The sequence below is a fragment of the Dipteris shenzhenensis genome, chromosome 17 (assembly GCF_047967505.1).
Source record: "Dipteris shenzhenensis isolate YYH24624 ecotype China chromosome 17, Dip_SZ_1.0, whole genome shotgun sequence".
Taxonomy (NCBI): Eukaryota; Viridiplantae; Streptophyta; class Polypodiopsida; order Gleicheniales; family Dipteridaceae; genus Dipteris; species Dipteris shenzhenensis.
Genome location: NC_141612.1, coordinates 34,511,240 through 34,531,708, shown reverse-complemented (window position 1 = coordinate 34,531,708; position 20,469 = coordinate 34,511,240). Strand labels below are relative to the sequence as shown.

General features: G+C 37.5%; 1 protein-coding gene across 1 annotated transcript in view; it reads right to left on the bottom strand.

The window, feature by feature from the left end:
* Positions 1-378: 378 nt before the first annotated feature.
* Positions 379-20,469, bottom strand: part of LOC147892026 (flowering time control protein FPA-like) — a 59,429-nt gene continuing 39,338 nt past the window's right edge. Inside the window, exon 7 of the mRNA XM_087388053.1 lies at positions 379-621. The gene's annotated coding sequence lies outside the window, so the exon portion shown is untranslated. The remainder of the gene's footprint in view (positions 622-20,469) is intronic.

The following is a 20,469-nucleotide window of genomic DNA, read 5'->3' as shown; positions in this document are numbered from 1 at the left end:
ACACACGCACACACGCACACGATGAACGATAAGAAATATAAAAATTGATACATCCCACATACATGTCTCTATCAAGGAGCAAGAATCTATGACGGACCTATTTTTACACTTGAAAGCAAGTAGTTGCCATTTGGGCTTCTTCTTTAATTATAAATGTGTACGTGCGCAAGCGCGCACGCATGCACATGTATGCACATGCATGCGTGCACGTATGGGTGGACGTGCACGTGCACAAATTACTACATTTGAAAGCAATACTCCCCACTAGAACTTCAAAATCTTACAATACAAAAACAACAGACTTTTATTCTTTACTTGCAAACATACTCTAGGTTGTCAATCCAAACAATCGTTGGAACTTTATCACGATATGACACTTATCGAACTCAATTATAAATATTTTTACATTGCAAAAGATGAAAATTCTAACCCTATTTAAACTTGGAAAACGTCTCAAGAACTCAATGAATATCATGTGGATCCGCTCAAAACTACTCGAGTTCAAACCTTTTCATACAACACAATTCCAAATCTCACAAAAGAGAGATGATGTACTAAACTTTTTAACCCACCTTTTTCACGATTTCAAGGACTCCCAAATATTGATATGTTCATTCTAACCTAGCAAAAGAAAAACACGAAATTAACATCAAAATCAAACAAGGCCCTATAATTTTTAATCCATGTGCAAAAACTTAGATAAATTCCATGCATCAAGTGTCACTCCTTTTTGCAACAATGAAAACATCCTTCATATATGTAAGTGTAAAATCTTTAATAAACTAAAAATATTTCATTTTCAAGTGATGCACATTTATGTCAAAGCACTCTATCAAGAATCTCTATAATATTAAACTTTAAGAAGATAGAAGTGTTAATGACTTACCAACCTAATTGGATACCTTTCACATATTAATCAGCAAGCACAATTTCTAGCTTGACAACTCCAACTACATCTAGAAAACCTCTAAAACATTCTTGTGTACTTGCCAAATTACTTTCTCTGGATTTTTTAATGCCCATGAAGAAATCTAGTAGTGATTTTGTATGCATACTCATGATGGCGAAGCCATATAAGATACATCTTAAACCTTAACACAAGAAGATATTTTCATTGGATGCCCCAATCATTTATAAGCATGGCAACCTACACTCTATAAAACCTTCTTCCACAACAAAGGATCGTATTGCACATCTTGACTTGCTTCTTTTCTTGAATACCTAATTCTCACATATTTAAAGATTCAACTAGCCTTGATGCAAATGCCACACCACTAGATCCTTTGTTTAGGCAAACAAATTTCAGAAATGGTACGTGCAATCAATCTTCTCATACATACGCATTAACTATTTCAACTTTCCTTTGCATGGTCACACATCTCAATAATAAATTATTTTCACAAACAAAGTTATGCCCCAATTTCAGTCTTGAAAGCTCCATTAACGTGTTTCATTAAAGTAAAGATATATAGTCCTTAGAGACCTATCTCAAACTAGGAGTGAATTGTATGTGCTTTTTAGATCCAATTGTCTTACGTATAAACTAACATGCATCTTTATATCCAAGTGATAGTTTCTTCCTAAAATCACCAACAGAATTCATTTTCTTTTCATGGACTAGCTTAAACTCTGTGTTTCATGTACTGACACTCCCCTTGCCTATGACTTCCATGCTCGGTCTATTTCAATGCAATTAATAAAGCTATCCTTTATAAGTGCCTAGCTAGCATTTAAGGTCTTTATATGTATGTATGTATGTATGTATGTACACACACACACACTCTTTTTTTTGGGGTAAAAATGCACACACGCGCACGTGCACGCACACACACACAAGTGATTTGAATTCTGATGTACAACAAAATCTAAACAAAAGATCATGTAACTAGCATTCATATATCTCATCATAAATCCCTTCAACTTGCTTTTTAGTTCAATATAATTAAGCTTACTATCACTTCTTAAACACAAAATTTTGCAAAGTTGAGCTCCCTTATCTTAGCTTGATAAACTATTGGGACATTAACATGCATGTCCAGAAGAGAGAGAGTGTAAGCTCTGGATACATAGCTACTTATGGATGTTATTGTGAATGTTTTGTTGGACTTGTCCAGATAACAAGAGTCCACATGTGCCTTTAAAATTGGATGTTCAATGATTGAACAACTACAATATGAAAAAGAACAAACAAACCAAAACCCATGAAGTACGAGGTGAACAAGAAAGCATCCTAATTATCGCTAAGGACGACTTACATTTGTTCCCCAATGATGATGATGCATAAGAATTAAAGCATTCAAGGTTGAAGACCTTGTAGAGTATAAGAGCCCAAAAGAGAAAAGTCAGATACGAAAGAAGCACCCATTTCAATGTACCTTTAGCTCTTGCAAGATAGTAGAGTATCTAATATTACATGGAGATGTTCTTAGAGCTCCTGAGGATTTCTAATTCACTGCAAATAATCTTGGTTGGATGACAAATGATTTTCCCATATACAAGTGACAAAGCCATACCAAGAAATATAATACTATTGAACACACAAGAAGGCCTAACATTTGCTTTTCAATTAGTGTAGATTTGGTTAGCGACGTGAAGGCCTAACGTTTACTTTTCAATTCGTGTAATTTTGGTTAGCAACTCAATCCTCTGAGGTGAACCTTTCTATCAAAAGAATGTATTAAAACACCACACTTTTTTCTCAGAGTTGGCAAGAGCATCCATTAACGTCAACTATCTAATCATAAGTGCAAAGCATTTGTTTCTTAAAAAGGACCATGGCTTTCACAAAATATTCTTTATTGAATGTTTTGATATTTTTACAATTATGAGACCTAATAAATACGATGCAACTAAAACATGCAAATCACTATTTTTAATAGCTCTAGTTCCACCCCAAGCTAATTGGATAAAATATTACGCTCAGCAAGGAGATGTAGGATAACAAGGTTTGTTTCTCGTTTACACAAGGTAACCTATTTGAATCAATCAAAACTATTAAATGACTAGTAAAGCAAACTCATAAGTAGCATTTGAACCCAAAAACAAACTAACTAACTAACAAAGCACCTTTCAAACAAGACACCTTGTTGTTAAGTGTAAGATGGTTGCACTTTGTCCAAGAAATTGATTTCAAGATTGTAGTGCACCTAAGGTAGGAAGCGCAACTAAGTTGCTATGTATCATATATATTATTCTTAGCAACTACCAAATGTTTTCTTCAATCTAGGTATACTTAAATAAATGAATTGTCATGATAAACACTCTCGAGGTGAAAATACTACTTAGAAAAGCACAATCTTTTTAAAAAGTCTCACATATAATATCACCATCAAGGAGTTTAACACACGAATAGATATGTCTTTTTGCCATGGTAAACTGCACCATTTACTAAGGTCTAGATAGGTCCTTAAAAGGGAGCATAGAAAAACCGTAACCCTAACCCTACAGGTAGGTTGTTGACCCCATTTTATCTTTCCTTTTTAAAAGAAATGTACATTGTAGGTCCTCTCTCACTCGCAGCCTGTCTCCTCTTCACCTTTGCATGGTATTAGAGCTCAAGTACCAATGGGGCCTATACTCTTAATGAATGTTAGAATATATGTATGTATTGCCTACCATTGGGGCATTGATTTCTGCACTCTATCCTCACATATCTTAGCCTACATGAGACATTGCATGTGTAGCACTCCCACATCCCTTTCATTCATCTCATAGAGAGTGATGTCGCCTACATTTTGCTTAAGTCCTCCCACATTTGACTTCTTAGAACCCAACTAATGGACAGCTCAATTCATTTGAGAGAGAAAGAGCTTACAAGGTTCATAGGGTATTTTGGTTCATGCTCCAACGAGACCTTCAATATTTTTTTGGATATAAAAAGATAGCAATATTTTTCTCTACCTTTGGTCGCACCCAAGCACAACCTAATAGAAACCACTACAAGTAATCGACAAATCAAGACTAGACACTCCAGGATGCCTTGCTTTGGCCTGAAAATTATTGTAATAAAGCAAGCCTCTTTGCCTAATGATAGTCTGTCGCTACATAATGATTATAAACGGATTAAGGTAGAGGGTTGTTACAACTAGAAAATTTGTTGCAACCAAGGGTACAAGGATCCATTATAGAGACCACAACAAACCCACTAGAAGGGGATAAGATAAGGAGGAAGTAACCAGTAAACCTGACCATGCAAAGAATACATAACACAAGCACATGCACATGCATAGATTCAATTCACCCACTCACACCGTTGTGATATAAACATAAGTAGTCCACACTACATACTAATCACACAAGCAACACCCAATATCACAAAACTCAACCATGGCTCACACAAAAACAACCGGCAAGGCTGTCTAAGATAGTGAAAGCTTGAGCTTCATCGAGATTCCTCTCCTGTCTTGATAAATTTTTTCTCGAAGGCGCTCTAGATTCTTGACATTTGCGTTGCAAACCTTTATTTCCCACTAATTCAACAAATTTTTATCAACGACAAAAATGTTCATCAATCGATATTACAAGGGTCATGAGCTTGTGCAATGTATTTGCATCTATTTTCTTGGAAGCTCGAGCAACCTCAAGTTTTTTGTGGAGCATCAAAACACAAGCCAGCAATGTTGCAACACACAATACAAAGCACATAGAGTAAAGCAAGCACCCATGCAATCAATAATTGCAAGCAAACACATAGTCTCATGCGAGTGCACACTATAACAATTGCACAACACTCAAACAATAACAATCACACAACACACAAACATAAAGAAACATAAACAACATGCACATAATTGCAAACTAAAAGCTAAGCAAGCACAAGTGCACCTGTAGGAAGCACAAACAACACACAAACACAACAATCACACAACACACAAACACAAAGAAACATAAACAACATGCACATAATTGCAAACTACAAGCTAAGCCAGCACACGTGCCACCATAGGAAGCAAGGGGACAAAGACTCAATAGACACCAACAACTGAGGGTGGAAGAAATGACAAAATCACTCTATTCTCCACTTGCAAGTAAGACCAACTACACATGAATGACATGTTGTAGAGAAGAAGCAGTCATGTCATCTACATGACATGAAATAATCACAACTTAGGTATAATCATAACTATGTTAGATATCAATGCTCCACTCTCGTGTAACAACGCGGGAACCAGCTAACTCTACTTGTAAGCCCCCCATATGAGGAGAACGCATTTGAGTAGCTTGGTTATCCGGTAGGTCTTGGTTTGGATACCAGATGGGGGCCGCATCCCATGACTGACCGCACTGAGGGTAGACGGAGCATTTCTCGGGTCAGCCCACTCTCGGGCTACAGGGCCCGTTTGGAGCCCCAGATGATCCCGGATGCTCTGGGCCGAACGATAACCATAGGTTAGTTGCTCTATTCTGCGCCACGGTTCTAACGTGTGGTCGGTGACCTATTTCAAGACCGACCTCCGGTCGGCCGTTTTAGGCTCGACTGGGTCGAGTCTAACCAACTACGTATAAGAGCAAGCCCGTGAAGCCCATAATCATCACTGGCTATAGTAACCCTGATTCCTTAGCATCCAGCCTCCGTCCTCTACTGTTTCTAACACACCATTGAAGCTTCGCACATAGGAGCGCACGGCTGGGAGGCAGCGCCATCTATTGTATCAGTTTTACAGTAATCAAGTTTTTTATTCTCCATACTATCTGCTTTTCTCTCTTGCATACGAGATCCTGTTATCTGTTGAGCACAAACATTGTATTGTTTTCTTACATGGTATCAGAGCTTGGGCTCTAGCAAGAAGATTTGGTAGTGTGTTTCTATTTGCGAGTAGATTGTGTTTCTATTTGCAAGGACTGGAGAAGATTCGACTTTCTCGACTGGATCAAAGAAAGGTAAGGGTAAGGACTCTGGTAACCCATCTTCTGATGATAAAAAGAGAAAGAAGAAGATCAAGTGCTTTATTGCAACAAGGCAAGGCACAAGCAGAATGAGTGTCGGAAGAAGATTACAGCTGAAAAGAACGGAGTAAAGAAAGAGTCCAGCAACAGCGCGCAGGCAATACCAATAGAGCTGTTCGTAGCAATTAAGGAGATTTACACGAAGGCAGTTCATGTACCTACGGATAAACCTTGGATTATTGACAGTGGTGCATTGCGCCACATGACTAGTCGGAAGGATTGGTATACGTCTCTACATCTGGTAGGAAATGACATCCTGGTAGCAATCGACAATGATGCAAAATATCCAGCAAAAAAAAAAAGGTACGATTGCTCTTAAGTCAGATGGAGTTGTAAAATAGTTGTCCAATGTTCTTTATGTGCCAAATATCAAGAGGAACTTGTTGTCCGTTTTTGCGATTACGGATCGAGACCTCAAAGTTCACTTCGAAGTTCACTTCGATAAGAATGGCGCACAGATTTTGGATCTTCAAGAGAAGGTCATTGGTAAAGGTACACGGCGCAACAACATCTACGAACTCTCAGCTTTCAGTGCTCGAGCCGATGTGAGCAACACTAAGCTGTGGCATGAGAGGTTTGGTCATCTAAACCTTAGTTCTTTAAAGGAGATGCATAAAAGTGGAATGATTGCACACCTACCAGAAATTACAGATCTGCCCAATGTATGTGAAGCTTGCATGATGGGCAAGCAGCATCGGTAGCCCTTTCCTAAAGAGGCCAGCAGAGCAAAGGCTCCTCTAGAGCTCGTTCACACGGACCTCTGCAAAAACATGGAGACGAAAGCTTTGGGTGGTTCTTACTACTTCATGACGCTGATCGACGACTACAGTAGAAGGATATGGATATACTTCCTCAAGACTAAAGATGAGGCTTTTAGTAAGTTCAAAGAATGGCATGTAATGGTCGAGAAAGAAACGGGGAGGAAGGTGAAGAAGTTGAGATTAGACAGAGGTGGTGAGTTCACATCAAGTGAATTTGAAAGTTACTGCAAAAGTCATGGGATCAAGAGGCAGAAACCCCTGCCACATACATCACAGCAAAATGGAGTAGCAGAGCACAAGATGCGCATCATCTGCGAAATGGACAGAAATATGATGAAAGGAAAAGATTTACCAAAGACTTTCTGGACTGAAGCATGTAACACGGTAGTTTACATTCTGAATCGTAGCTACACGAGGCTGTGAACGGGATGACTCCACTGCAGGATTTTTCTAGTAGGAACCTTCAGCTGCATATTTCAGAGTTTTTGGATGTGACTGTTTTGTGCATGTCCCTGATGCTAACAGGACCAAATGGGAACCGAAGAACAGGAAGTGTATTTTCTTAGGCTACAGTGAAGAGGCAAAGGGTTACCGTCTCTATAATCCTGTTACCAAGAAGGTAATAGTAAGTCGCGATGTGGTCTTCTCAGAACAGCCGCATCAATTGGAGGAGAATGCTTCCTTCCCAGACAACCAGGACCAGGATATCCATCCAGTACAACCACCAACAGCAGACCGAACTCCCCCAATGGTGCTTGGGAGGATTCAAGATAAAGAAGAGAAAGAAGAGCGTGCACAACAACGTCAACGGCCATTTCGAAGTGGGTAAAGTAGCTTTTGGACGACAGAGAACCTCCAGCCATTGAGGTGGAACCATCCGAACACCGTCGATCCAAGAGATTAGAGAAGCAAAGAAGGGCACAGAAACACTTGGTCAACTACGCTTTGATGATAGAGGTGATCCGTGCTGAAGAACCCCAAGTGTCTTGAAGAAGCACAGAGTAATGATAGGTGGATGGAGGCTATGCAGTCAGAGTATGGCTCCATAATGAAGAACAACACTTGAGACCTTGTGGATCGACCACCAAAACGCAAGGTAATCAGCACCAAGTGGATGTACAAGACCAAGTACAAGTTCGACGGCACGCTGGATAAGTACAAGGCTCGGCTCGTAGCAAAAGGATTCGCACACGTACATGGTTTTAATTATCAGAATACTTTTGCTTCCACAGCTCGACTAACCACAATTCGCAGTGTTTTGGCTTTAACAGCACAGGGTTGACCCGTGTTTCAGATGGATGTAAAATCCGCCTTTCTGAATGGAGATCTCAAGGAGGTATACGTGAAACAACCACCAGGTTTTGTGATCCCCGGTTCAAAAGGCAAAGTTTATAAACTGAAGAAGGCACTTTACGGGCTGAAACAGGCCCCATGAGCGTGGTACCAGCGGATTGATGTCTACTTTCTACAAAACGGGTTCAGGAGGAGCCCATCTGATGCGAATTTGTATATCTACAGAGAAGGAGGCAGATATATGATCGTGGTCCTTTATGTGGACGACCTTGTCATAACAGGGAATCATGAAGAGAAGATCTCGCAGACAAAGCATTTGCTAGGAAGAGAGTTTGAAATGACAGACCTCGGACTGCTAATGCATTTCTGTTTGGGGATTGAAGTTTGACAAGAGCCAAAACATATCTTCATTTCACAACTGAAGTATGCTGGAGAGATAATGAAGGCATTTGGCATGGCTGAGTGCAAGACAGTTGGCACTCCTATGGAGGTTGACGTGAAGCTCTCAAACGAGGATTCATCACCACTGGTGGACGAAGCGAAAAACTGAAGGCTTGTGGACAGTTTGATTTACTTGTGCAACACACAATCGGACATCAGTTTTGCGATTGGTGTACTAAGCAGGTTTTTTAATAAGGCTCGGGAGAACCGTTGGAGGACAAGGATGCGGGTGCTGAAATACATTAAAGGCACACTTGTTTATGGCATCACCTATACCAAGGGCAATACCTTGATCGGATTCTGTGACTCGGATTGGGCAAGAGACATGGACAGCAGGAGATCAGTGACAGGTTACTGTTTCTCACTTGGATCTGGAGCTGTGTCATGGGTCAACAAGAAGCAACCCACAGTTGCTCTTTCTTCTACCGAGGCTGAGTACAAATCAGCATGTTTTGCCTCTTGTGAGACAGTGTGGTTGAGGAGGATTTTAGGAGACATGGGTGCAGTACAGAACAAGCCTACGCAGTTATCATGTGACAATCAGACTTGCATGACAATTGCAAAGAACCCTGTGTTCCACGCTCGCACAAAACACATTAAGATTCAATATCACTTTGTACGTGAGTTCATCATGGATGGAGAGGTCGACTTGATGTACTATCCGACTATAGAGAATGCTGCAGACATCTTCACGAAGGCTCTTGGAAGAGACTTGCTAGAGAGGCATCTTCATCGACTTGGCATTGAGCCGAAAAAGTTCACTTCCGGGTGGACATTGAGGGAGGGTGTTAGATATCAATGCTCCACTCTCGTGTAACTACACGGGAACCAGCTAACTCTACTTGTAAGCCCCCCATATGAGGAGAAGGCATTTGAGTAGCTCGATTATCCGATAGGTCCTAGTTTGGACACCAGATGGGGGTCATGTGTGGCCTGATGGCTGGACGGCTTCAGATAGAGTTGGCACACTGCCAACTAGGCTACATGCAAGTGCGGGAAGGCATCCCATGACTGACCGCACTGAGGGTAGACGGAGCATTTCCCGGGGCAATCCACTCTCGGGCTGCAGGCCCGTTTGGAGCCCCAGATGATATTGGATGGCTCTGGGCCGAACGGAGAACATAGGTTAGTTGCTCTATTCTACGCCACGATTCTAATGTGTGTCGGTGACCTATTTCGGGACCGACCTCTAGACCCATTCAAATCTCAACTTTCACATACTAAACACCCAAGTTTTGGACAAGTTTTCCAAGTCATAAGTATTATTTTTCGACATCATTTCCAAGGCTAACCATTGCACATGTTCTAAGCAGTATGTTAGATCATAACTTTATCAAAACAAAACAAAATCCAATATTGTCTTCACAAGTAAGTTTCCTACAATAAAAGCTATACTTAAAAGCCCTAAAAATTCTCAATTTGCATTTTCAATATCAAATATGACAAGAACTCATAATGAACCCGTTTCCTTAAACCAAAACAACAAATTGACTATTCAAGTTCATATTATGAATACTAAAGCTATACAACATTGTCAATGAGCATCAACATAAACATCATCCTTAACAACAAATAAAATAAGAGAACTCTGTGAAAAGCAAGCACACTCGGATGAAAGAACTTGATTGGCACTTGATCTAACCAACTTCAATATCAAGATCATGATCCCAATCAAGAAGGAAAAGATATGAGCAATGAATGCACAAAGAGCATTAAAGAACAAAATGCATAAAAAGAATTTAACTCTATATTAGAGAATTTCGAAATCTTCCAAGTCTCTCAAAGAAGCCGTTAAGATTTAGATACATGGTCAAATATTCACACCTTATTTAAACGTGGGACTTAGTAGGATACCCCAATATAGTGTTAAGGGAAAATTCCACTTTCAAGTAAGGGATTACGATTACGATTTGACCATGTAGCCAAATCTTAAACCATATTGGGAATTCCCAAACTATTTGAAAATTCCCTATTTCCCTAATAGAGAACAGATTTAAGGCAAAGAACACATCAAGAATCATAATCTTTAAAAAACTTGCAATGCAAAGAGGATATCATGCAATAAGTCCAAACTACATCCAACTTAGACATTATAAAAAAGTTGACATCAATTGGCCAAGAAACACAAAATGAATGGCTAGTTCAAATTGCACCAAATGATCTTCACAAGAATTATGAGCAATTTGTGGCATCCATGGCAGAGAGAGAGAGAGAGAGAGAGAGAGAGAGAGAGAGAGAGAGACAAATACTGGAAGACATAATGCCACAGTGAACCATCCACATGGCTAACCAAAAATTATCAAGAAGACAAAGAGAAGTCAAAACAAATACTAGAAGACATAATGCCAGAGAGAACTATCCACATAACTTTCCAACAATTACCAAGGGGGGGAGGGAGAGAGAGAGAGAGAGAGAGAGAGAGAGAGAGAGAGAGAGAGAGAATAAATACTAGAAGACATAATGCCAAAAAGAACTAACCACAACACTTTCCAACAATTACCAAGGATAATCTGTATCACAACAACATCATGGTCCTTCGAACCAGAGAGAAACATGGAATCCAAGAGGTAGAGGTAACTCCAACAAAGGAGGTTTCCTACACCATTGAAACCCCAAATACAAAAATTGATACCTCAATGTTAGTAATAGACAGCACAATACAAACAAAAATCCACGATGACATTAGAGAGAATTTGTTAACTTTGCCAATGAGCAAAATCAAATTCAACCCCAAGAAAAAAAAATTCAACATGAGATTCTTATTTGATAAAGTTCAAAGGCAAAAAGTCCAAAGAATTCAAGAAATGATCAAAGTATTTGGTGGTGTGACTCAAGTGCAAGTAATCTTATATCTCATAAGCAAGAATGGCTTTCAAAAATGCATCCAAACTAAAATGTAAAAGAAAATGTAATTATGGGAAAACATTAGATGAAAGGGATAAGAAATATTTCAAATCAATGTGTTAGGGGAGATTTGGGGTCTTGAAAGGGCCTCATAAGGAATGGATTAAGTTAATTGGAAATGAACCTACTATGGTAACCCATGGGCTAAGGGACTTGTAGCATTGACTCAACTAACATGGGTACCTTTATTTTGAAATTAGGCGACCTTAGCCTTTGGATGGAGGTGGATGGTGGATAGATCAAATGTCTAGGATGCCTTTAGTGGATGGTAGATGCACTTTGGTAGGCTCCAAAAGGCAAAATTTAACTCTGGTGAGGCCCCATTAAGAGAGGAAAGGTGGGTTTTAATATGGGCCCTTGATTCAAGTCCAAGATCAATGGTTGAGATTGAGGTGCCTAATGGAGGATAGAGATTGAAGCGCATTTTGGAGAGCTAGGATTGAAGCGCCTATTTGATAGCTTGGATTGAAGCGCCATTGCCCACTTGTAAATCAAGGACTCGGATTTAAGCGCCTTTTTCCCTCATCTCATCCCTTGATCTACTTCCAAATCTAGGGCCCAAATTAAAGCGCCATTTGCACTCATCTCCTCCCTTGGATCTACTAGCAAATCTATGACTCATATTGAAGCGCATTTTTCTCTCATCTTGTCCATTAGATCTTTGTGTTGATCAAGGATGGAGATTCGATCCTTCTACTTTTGAGACCCCAAAACTCCCCTAATGCAAACATCACTCGTGCTATTTGGAAACACTTGAGATATGAACACACTTACAAAGCATGCATTATAATTCTCTTTTATTTAGAGGCTCACCAATTTGATAGAATCTAATTACTTCATGTTAATAGTAAGCAAGCAAAATTTTAAAAAAATATCTTGGAAACTAGATATTGAACTGAAACAAGTGGACTAAACCATTATTCAAACTACTAAAGGAGTCAATATATGTAACAACTCGTGGAAGTTACCATGCCTACAAAATAGTTTTCTATATTAATAAAAATAAAGTCAGTAGTATTGCATGCAATGAAACCTTTATTACTATCTCACCACACGCAAGGTTGCACTTCTACATAGTAAGTCTCCCATAATCGTGATCCGCCTTGGTTCTATTTGATCATTACCTATAGAATGTGCGGCACTTTCTTAAAACCATAAGTAGAGTGATATTGCCATCAAATTTTGACATGCATCATCTAATGAGCATGAATCTTGAAGGCAAGACTCCATATTAAAACTTAATAAGTACATGGACACTATCTTTCCATGTAAACCGGACTAGATGGACAACTTGACATAATAGTATTAACATAGTTCTCATGTTTAAATATTTTCCACGCTGTAAGTGAGCAATTCTTTAAAGAGATTCAAGAGATCCTTCTTATACCAAAAAAGGAGAAATAAATAAAGCTCCAAGCCCACAAATATCGTAGTATCGAAAACCAAATATATATCGTGTCACAATTTATTATTTCAATTGTCTTTTTATGTACACTTGTTGAATGATACAAAAGCTTCACTAAATCTTCTAGTCATACTCATGATCCTCATCTCACTAATGAAGACAAGGAATTCAACTATGCCCATCCAAGGGATTCCATAGGAGAGAAGGTGGGCATCACTAGGGCATACGGAGCATGCAACCAAATTAACAAATGTTTGGCTCCCTTCTCTTGAAATTAAGAATGTCTAGTAGACTAGTACTTGTGATGTTTGTGCATGGATTCAGTCTCTTGGAAGCTCCAACGCATGACCACAAGGTCTTGTAGATGTACAAGAATTGTTGTAATGTGAAACAAGTGTGTGTGGAGAAGGTTCATTTCTATGGCTTGGCCATGGATTTAGACACTACCAAGAAGAAGTCCTAACCATGTAAATGCTTGAACATCTTTGTTGTCAATAGTTTTTTATAGTTGTGAATGATTTCAAATCTTTAAAATGATAGATAGTTTTATATAATTGGGAATGGTTTAAAACTTTTTAGAGTGGAAGATGATCTCCTTGTTGTGAATGATTAAAAATATTTTAGAGTGGTAAATAGTGAATGATTAAAAATCTCTTAGAATGGGAAAGGGTATTTTGTTATGAATGAGTTAGCAATTGTATTTTGCAACAAAACTTTTGTATGTTTTTCCACTTTTATCGTGCCTCATGCCCCTCTTTGGTTTGAATTTGATTTTTTCTAATGAGAAATCCCTTACGTACATGCAATTAGAGCTTCTAAATCTATAAATTAAACTCCTTGGGACACTAGGACCTAGTTGAGGTGGATGTCGAGGGGGAATATTTACAATGTACACTTATGTATCTTGGGGATCCATCCCCAAGTAGTTTACCAAGCCTCCATGGAGCATTCAAGCTTCAAAATTCCTAACCAACCATACATAACGTCACTGAAGCAAAACAAAGATTATGAATATTAAGAGAATTGTATCTATGTAAATGTTTCCTCAGCATAGTAGGCCTTGTGAGAGGTTAAGTTCTCTCAACTCTAAGATAGAAATCAAGATGTCAATGTGAGGATTACACCTAAGGTCTTACGTAAGGGAAACATGAAAGGCCTTACTAGATTGAGATTATTTTACTAAAGTGAAATTCTCTCAAGTGCCAAAAATCCATGTAACTCTTTGTAACTGGTTGACCACACAAAACATTACATCATGTTTCAACATGTATGTATATAACTGCATGTGTGCGCACGTGCGCATGTACATGTGTGTTTTGCCCCACACAAACACACATATAAGACACATGTATGTATGTGCATATCACACCTATACATGTACATATACACATACATATAAGATAAAGCACTATAGTATCAACAAGAAAGAGGCCATATGTTACTAAAAATAAATATATGGTTCATAGTGCACTGTCTTAGCTATAACATAGAACACCTACTGCATATTATACCTAAGCAATACACGTGCTCACACACGCAAGGAGACTATATGCTCAACAGAAGATATGCCTAATATAATATAGGTCAAACATAAAAAATATGCTACCAACAAAGAGGCCATCTATATTAAAAGACATTTTGTATTTGGCTAGTTTCTACGAAATGAGAAAATCAAGAAGCTAATACCCTACCAATAGAAGATTTATTACACTGTGAATTTCTCCACCTTTTTTCGATTCATTCATGATTCACTTCCCAACTACATTTACATCTTTGAACTCACATACTGGATGTTGAACTTTCCCCATAACAAGTCCCTCAAAACAAAGCCATAATAAGGATCTATAGTTAACCACAAATTACAATTTCAACCAGGAGCCACATGCAACCAACCATCCAAGATGGCAAATTGTCAAATCTTCACCTCCAAGACTTGGATGAATGGCATGTGCTGGATAAGAAATGTGGACTCTAGAATAAAGGAAATTGCTTACGAAGACACCAGGCTATAACTTCAATGTCCTTCCATCACAAGCTACTAATCTTTCCATTTGGAAATGGTCTCTTCATTGTCCTTTCATAGATTTTGTCCGATGTAACAAAGCCTAAACCTATGTCTATCTAAATTATTATCGAACTCATGCCCCTTGTACATGTTTCGACACTTGATTTCTTGGACCTTAAAGAGAAGATATAAACTAGTATGTTTACATTAACAAAATCCATCCAAAAGAGATGTTAAGGTCTCCAATAAAGTGCACTGTAGGAAAGATTATGAATCATGTACCTTACCGTGTTACTTAGGAAAGACATAGAACAATCACTTTTGGACCCTTGATAAGAAAACATACATGCAAATATTTAGGCTGGCATGCAATTCCAACTACAAAGCCACAATGCATTTTACAATCAAAATGCTAGATTATGAAGCATCATGAAAGAGGCTTTTCATTTTCTGAGCAAAAACCCTCGAGCAACGAGCGGACAAAAGGTGAGGGGGGTCAAAATATATAGGCTCAAGTCATTTTTTGGGAGCAAAAAAATTTAAATTATTTCAAAAAATATATAAGTAAATGTGAAATATTCATAAATAGATATAGATATAAATATACCTTTATATAATATACATATATAATGTCCAAGTGGTGACTTATTTTATGACTTTCAAAAATCCTTTCTTTTCCTTTCACCATTGGTTGAATCATGAAATTTTGAGCAAATATCCCCTTTACAGTTCCTCAAGATGACCTAAGAAAAATACATAATACCTTTTTAATAGACCCAAGTGTATTTTGACAGAGGAATATGGTTTGAAGAAGTTGCCTCAACCCTATTTTGCCGGTGGAATACCCTCGGAGAGCCTAAGCAAAAGGGGTCATAACTTTTGCTCCTTAGCTCAAATTGAGGAGCTGTAAAAAGAAAAAATGTTCAAAATTTCATGATCTATGCAATGGGAGGCTTACAATTATACTTTTTATAGTTATAAAAGAGAAAAATTAAAATTTTCAAGGTATATATGAGAATGGAGTTCAATAGAGACCATATTTTCTTATAATACTTAGATTTGGAGAATTATGAATATTTTAAAAATCCCTCCCTTGCCTTTTCATATTTGATGATGTATTAGAGATCAATTTATGATCGATTATAATGGCTTCACGTGTGAGGTTTCCAATATCTTTTTCCTATTTATCCAAGGAATATGGTATATATTGTTATATGAGAGCTTCAAATATGGGATTGCTAAAGATTGGGAAACTCTTTTAAATTGATTGAATTACCATAATTCTCAAAAGAGAGTATGGTAGGGAGATATTTATATGAGTTTTTAAAGTGTTCACTATTTGTTCATATATAGATAATGTTGTATAAAATGAGGGTTATAATGAAAACTAAGTATATGGTTCCATAAATGAGAAATTAAGAAAGAATTGTATATTCCTTTGAGAAATATAAAAGCATGGTTGGTGTCGAAAATTATCACTCAGACTTTTCTGCTCGTAGGTTTTTACTTGAAAATCGTGCACATCCATCATGAAAGAGGATGAATAGTCCTCAAGGCTGTGTATTCCTAACTACATTTAATTGTTGATCTGTGTTCATACATATTTTACAAACCTTGAGAATTATAATGTGTTGGCTTTAATTAACCCTTCCCTCGCAAAGAACATTAATAGATAAAACCCACACTTTAGAAAGCATTATTCATACGTAGACATGTACACATGATTTTTGCATCATTCATATGTAGTACATGTACACATGGTTTTTCTCTCAATATTAGGATCTTCATATAGAAGAGGTTGCTTCTTTCAAAAGGTGTTGTAAAATCAAAATGAACATGAAAACTTCATCATCAAAACACTCACTGATGATACCCCATACACTCTATCATGCATAGCAAGGACTAGGAGCAATGATATCCCCACCACCAACAATCATGCATAGCAAGGTCTAGGAGCTATGATATCCCCACCAACTTCTACCCATATCCAAGGATGGATTGAAGCAATGTAGACACGTGTTGCTAACACAAGCATATCTTTACACACACCACTTATACAAATGGCTATCTACCTATCAAACCTTCAAATGTGAGAGCAAAATCAATAATAATGATTACCATCTAATAATAAGGCAACGACCTCTCTCTTCATCCAAGGTGGAACTACTAGTAAGGAGGATAAGATTTTACGTTACATTCTCTCAAATAGCTAGTTCTCTATACAAAAGATAACAAATGTACTCAATACAACACTGTTGCACTAAAAATAAGACAATTAGTAAGATACCTATCGATCACAACTTGGATTTAAACAATGTCAATAAGTCAAACCATGTCTTTTGAAAGCAAAACAAATAGTGCAACAATATATATGTAGATCAATTAAGTAGATATCAAAACATATATTTCCACAGGGAAACAAATCGTGAGATTTCAACCTCATAAGAATCACCCAAAGGTAAACCACATACTCTACCACATTTACCTCTTCTTTACTCAACTTAGGGAATCCAAACAAGCAAACCTTGTCCTATCGTGACCCCTACTACCCCCTCATTGCCACCCCCCTCTCGAGTTTGCTATGAAGATTTGAGCTACCATTGACAACACCAGCAAACATTTTGATGTTCCAACTCACTACATTATGTTTTAGCCTCAGTACCAACCATCATGTGGCTATCTTTCCACTATACCTAAGGACAAACAAGTAATCCAACACCCAACAAGTATCTAATAATGCATGCAAGGCATCTCTTTTTTTTTTAAGCATTAAATATAAAATCATCCCTTTAGAGAACTTCGATAGGTGGAAAACAAGTTTAACAAATGCAGTCAAAGATTATGGAGCTCATGCTCTTACACACCATCTCATCCTCATCCACACCATTATCATCTTTACCTTCAACACATCACAAAGTTGACACAATTAGCCCACGTAATACCCATACTCATTAATTAGGTGGAAGACCAACGATGATGTCAATGATAATGGCATCCAACTATATAGTTAGCACAAGCTCTCAACAAGGTTCTTCTAAAATATCACTATTCTAATCTATTCCTTGTGCACTTGTAGTGTTTATTGTCTAGGTAGTTGAAAAGTTAATGGAGGGCATTGATCACCAACCCAACAATATCTATTATGCAAAAAGGTACTAGTATACTTGTAACAATGCTCCAACTTCCTTCACTAAGAGTTTGAGGCAATTGCAAAAAGACCTTCATGGAAAGGGGTCATGACAAATCACAAATTCCTACATTCAACATCCAAAATCGAAGTTGATTGTACATTTTTGAGTGCTAAATAATACTTCCTCTCATAGGTACCTTGCAATCTCATTTACACCTTCACTAAATTCATTTTAGCTCCATTATTTTTTACATGAACACGAGTCACATATTTGACCAGTTAACTATAGGCTAAGGACATGGACTATGTATGCAATGGATAATCCTTTCTCCCACTCTTACCTTAAGTAACATTGCAATAGTTTCAATTTTTTTGCATAGGAAGGCCCATCATATCCCATCTTTGCAATAGTACAATGGGTTGCATAACTCTTGATTCATCCATATTTGTCATAAAAGATGACCATGTTGATTTACGCATGGGAGCCATTCACCTTCACTTTGAATTCCATGTAATATGTCCAAGTCTCACCTTTCCTTGGACAAATATACAAAAAGGACACATTCTTGACTCAAGCTTTACAATGTTCAACCTATCTTTAATCAATTTTAAATGCAATTTGCACCAAAGAATGCCATGTTTCTTATACCTCAACTTTTATGTCCACCTACAGGTTGTACCTACCTTTTGAACTAAGTGTTATAGTATCTTTCCCTTGAAGTTCGCGATCTTTCTTTGCCTTGGTAGTCTCTAATTTCCTTTCTTTTGCTAGGTATTCTTAATTTGTTCATTAAATTGAGATGCTCCTCTACTCGCTAGTAATCGAAATATGGAAGTTTGAATCTCTTCTCATTTTTAATCACTTAACAAAGCTACATAAGAGGCTAGCTTTATTTTCTCCCTTTCTTTTTTTCTTTTTCTTTTTTTGGATGGATGGAGGACACAAGCATCTCTACCAGTGGCAGCACTTACCACATCACTTTATCACAACCATTTAAATCAAAGTCTTGAACTTAGATAAAAATCCAAAGGTATAGCCATGTTTGAATTTTAATAAAGCCTAACACATATAAATGCTAATAAAATAAAATAATAACCCTCTCTCAAATTACCATATTTCACTTTATTCTTGCAAAAAATCCTTTAACAAATGGTTTCTACATCGTAATCCAAAATATCCTTAATCACAACTATAGATGACACACATTTTTACTAGCAATACAAGGTGCAAACTAGTCAGCAATGCTTTGAGTAATGTTTGTATTGAATTGCACTTTTTTTTATCTTTACCCACAAAATGAGGAATATGATCAAATGATTATTATAGAGTAAATTACATACCTTTCATTACCACAAACTTTCACTTAATGAATGCAAAATACGTGATCATTATAAAAAGTTGGCTTCACATTATATAAATTTTTTTTCCCGAAATATTTTTTTCAAGTGTTTACCACATGCGCCTTCAGTGATACTCATCAAATGGTTACTCCACCTCACACCTACTTACAACAACAACATTTCTTCCTCATGCACCCCTTCATCTTGCTAACCAAAGGCTTGCAAATCTTGAGACCCTATCCAACCACCAAATTTTAGTCTACCTAATACCCATCAAGATTTATGAGAAATAGAATTGGTTTATAAAATAGACTAAATACCTATATCAATGTAGTCTCCAAATCATTCTGCCTCCAAGGAACCAACCCACTTAAGGTAATGATTATGTATATGAATTCCCAACATAATATTTTTAGGCAAATTTTCACACATCATATAATAAGATACTTGTTAATACTCAAAAGGGGTTCACAAAAAACTCCCTCTAGTGTAGCACCACTAACAACTAAATAGGCAAACAACATATTGCTAGCCCTTTAAGAAATATACAATGTTGTGAAGTGCAAAGACAAAACTGATCGAATAGGTAATGAACTACATGGTGCATGCAACAAACATACCAGGCGTCATGCATTCTTCCTTATACTTTTAAGTACATAGCTATCTTGAAGAAAGAATGGCAATTGGCTTCACATGTTCCACACACTCAAATCTTCAAGAAGATGTGACATCTCTTGATTGGTCACCCTTACAAGTTAATCCAGGCTTAAAGAATTCATGAGGCATGAGCCCATAAAAGAGAGTTCTTAAATGCTTTTAAGATCTCTCAAATAAGAACTGTAAAATTTCAAGGAATACCTTGAACCATTTTCAATTCTAGCAATGGGAACAGAGGGTCCAATGCTCAAATCATGAATCCCAGGTAGGGCACTGGCACCCATGATAACTCTAACCAAGCCCATATGATCACTCTCAAAGACCCGACATCTATATCACACATGCTCTCATTGTATAACGTCTGCACTCATCCCTGTGTGCACACGAGCATGCATTTACACAAAGCTCTCCACATTAACTAAGAATCATACTTGTGAGGTGAAGAGCAAACCCATTTCTTGTTTTTCCAAAAAATGAAGAGCATGTCCATTCATTACAAAGACTAGCACTAAAAGAGAGGATTACCTATGAATACTATTACCTAAGAAGCAAAGCATTTCATTTTAGTCCCTCCCATCCAGACATT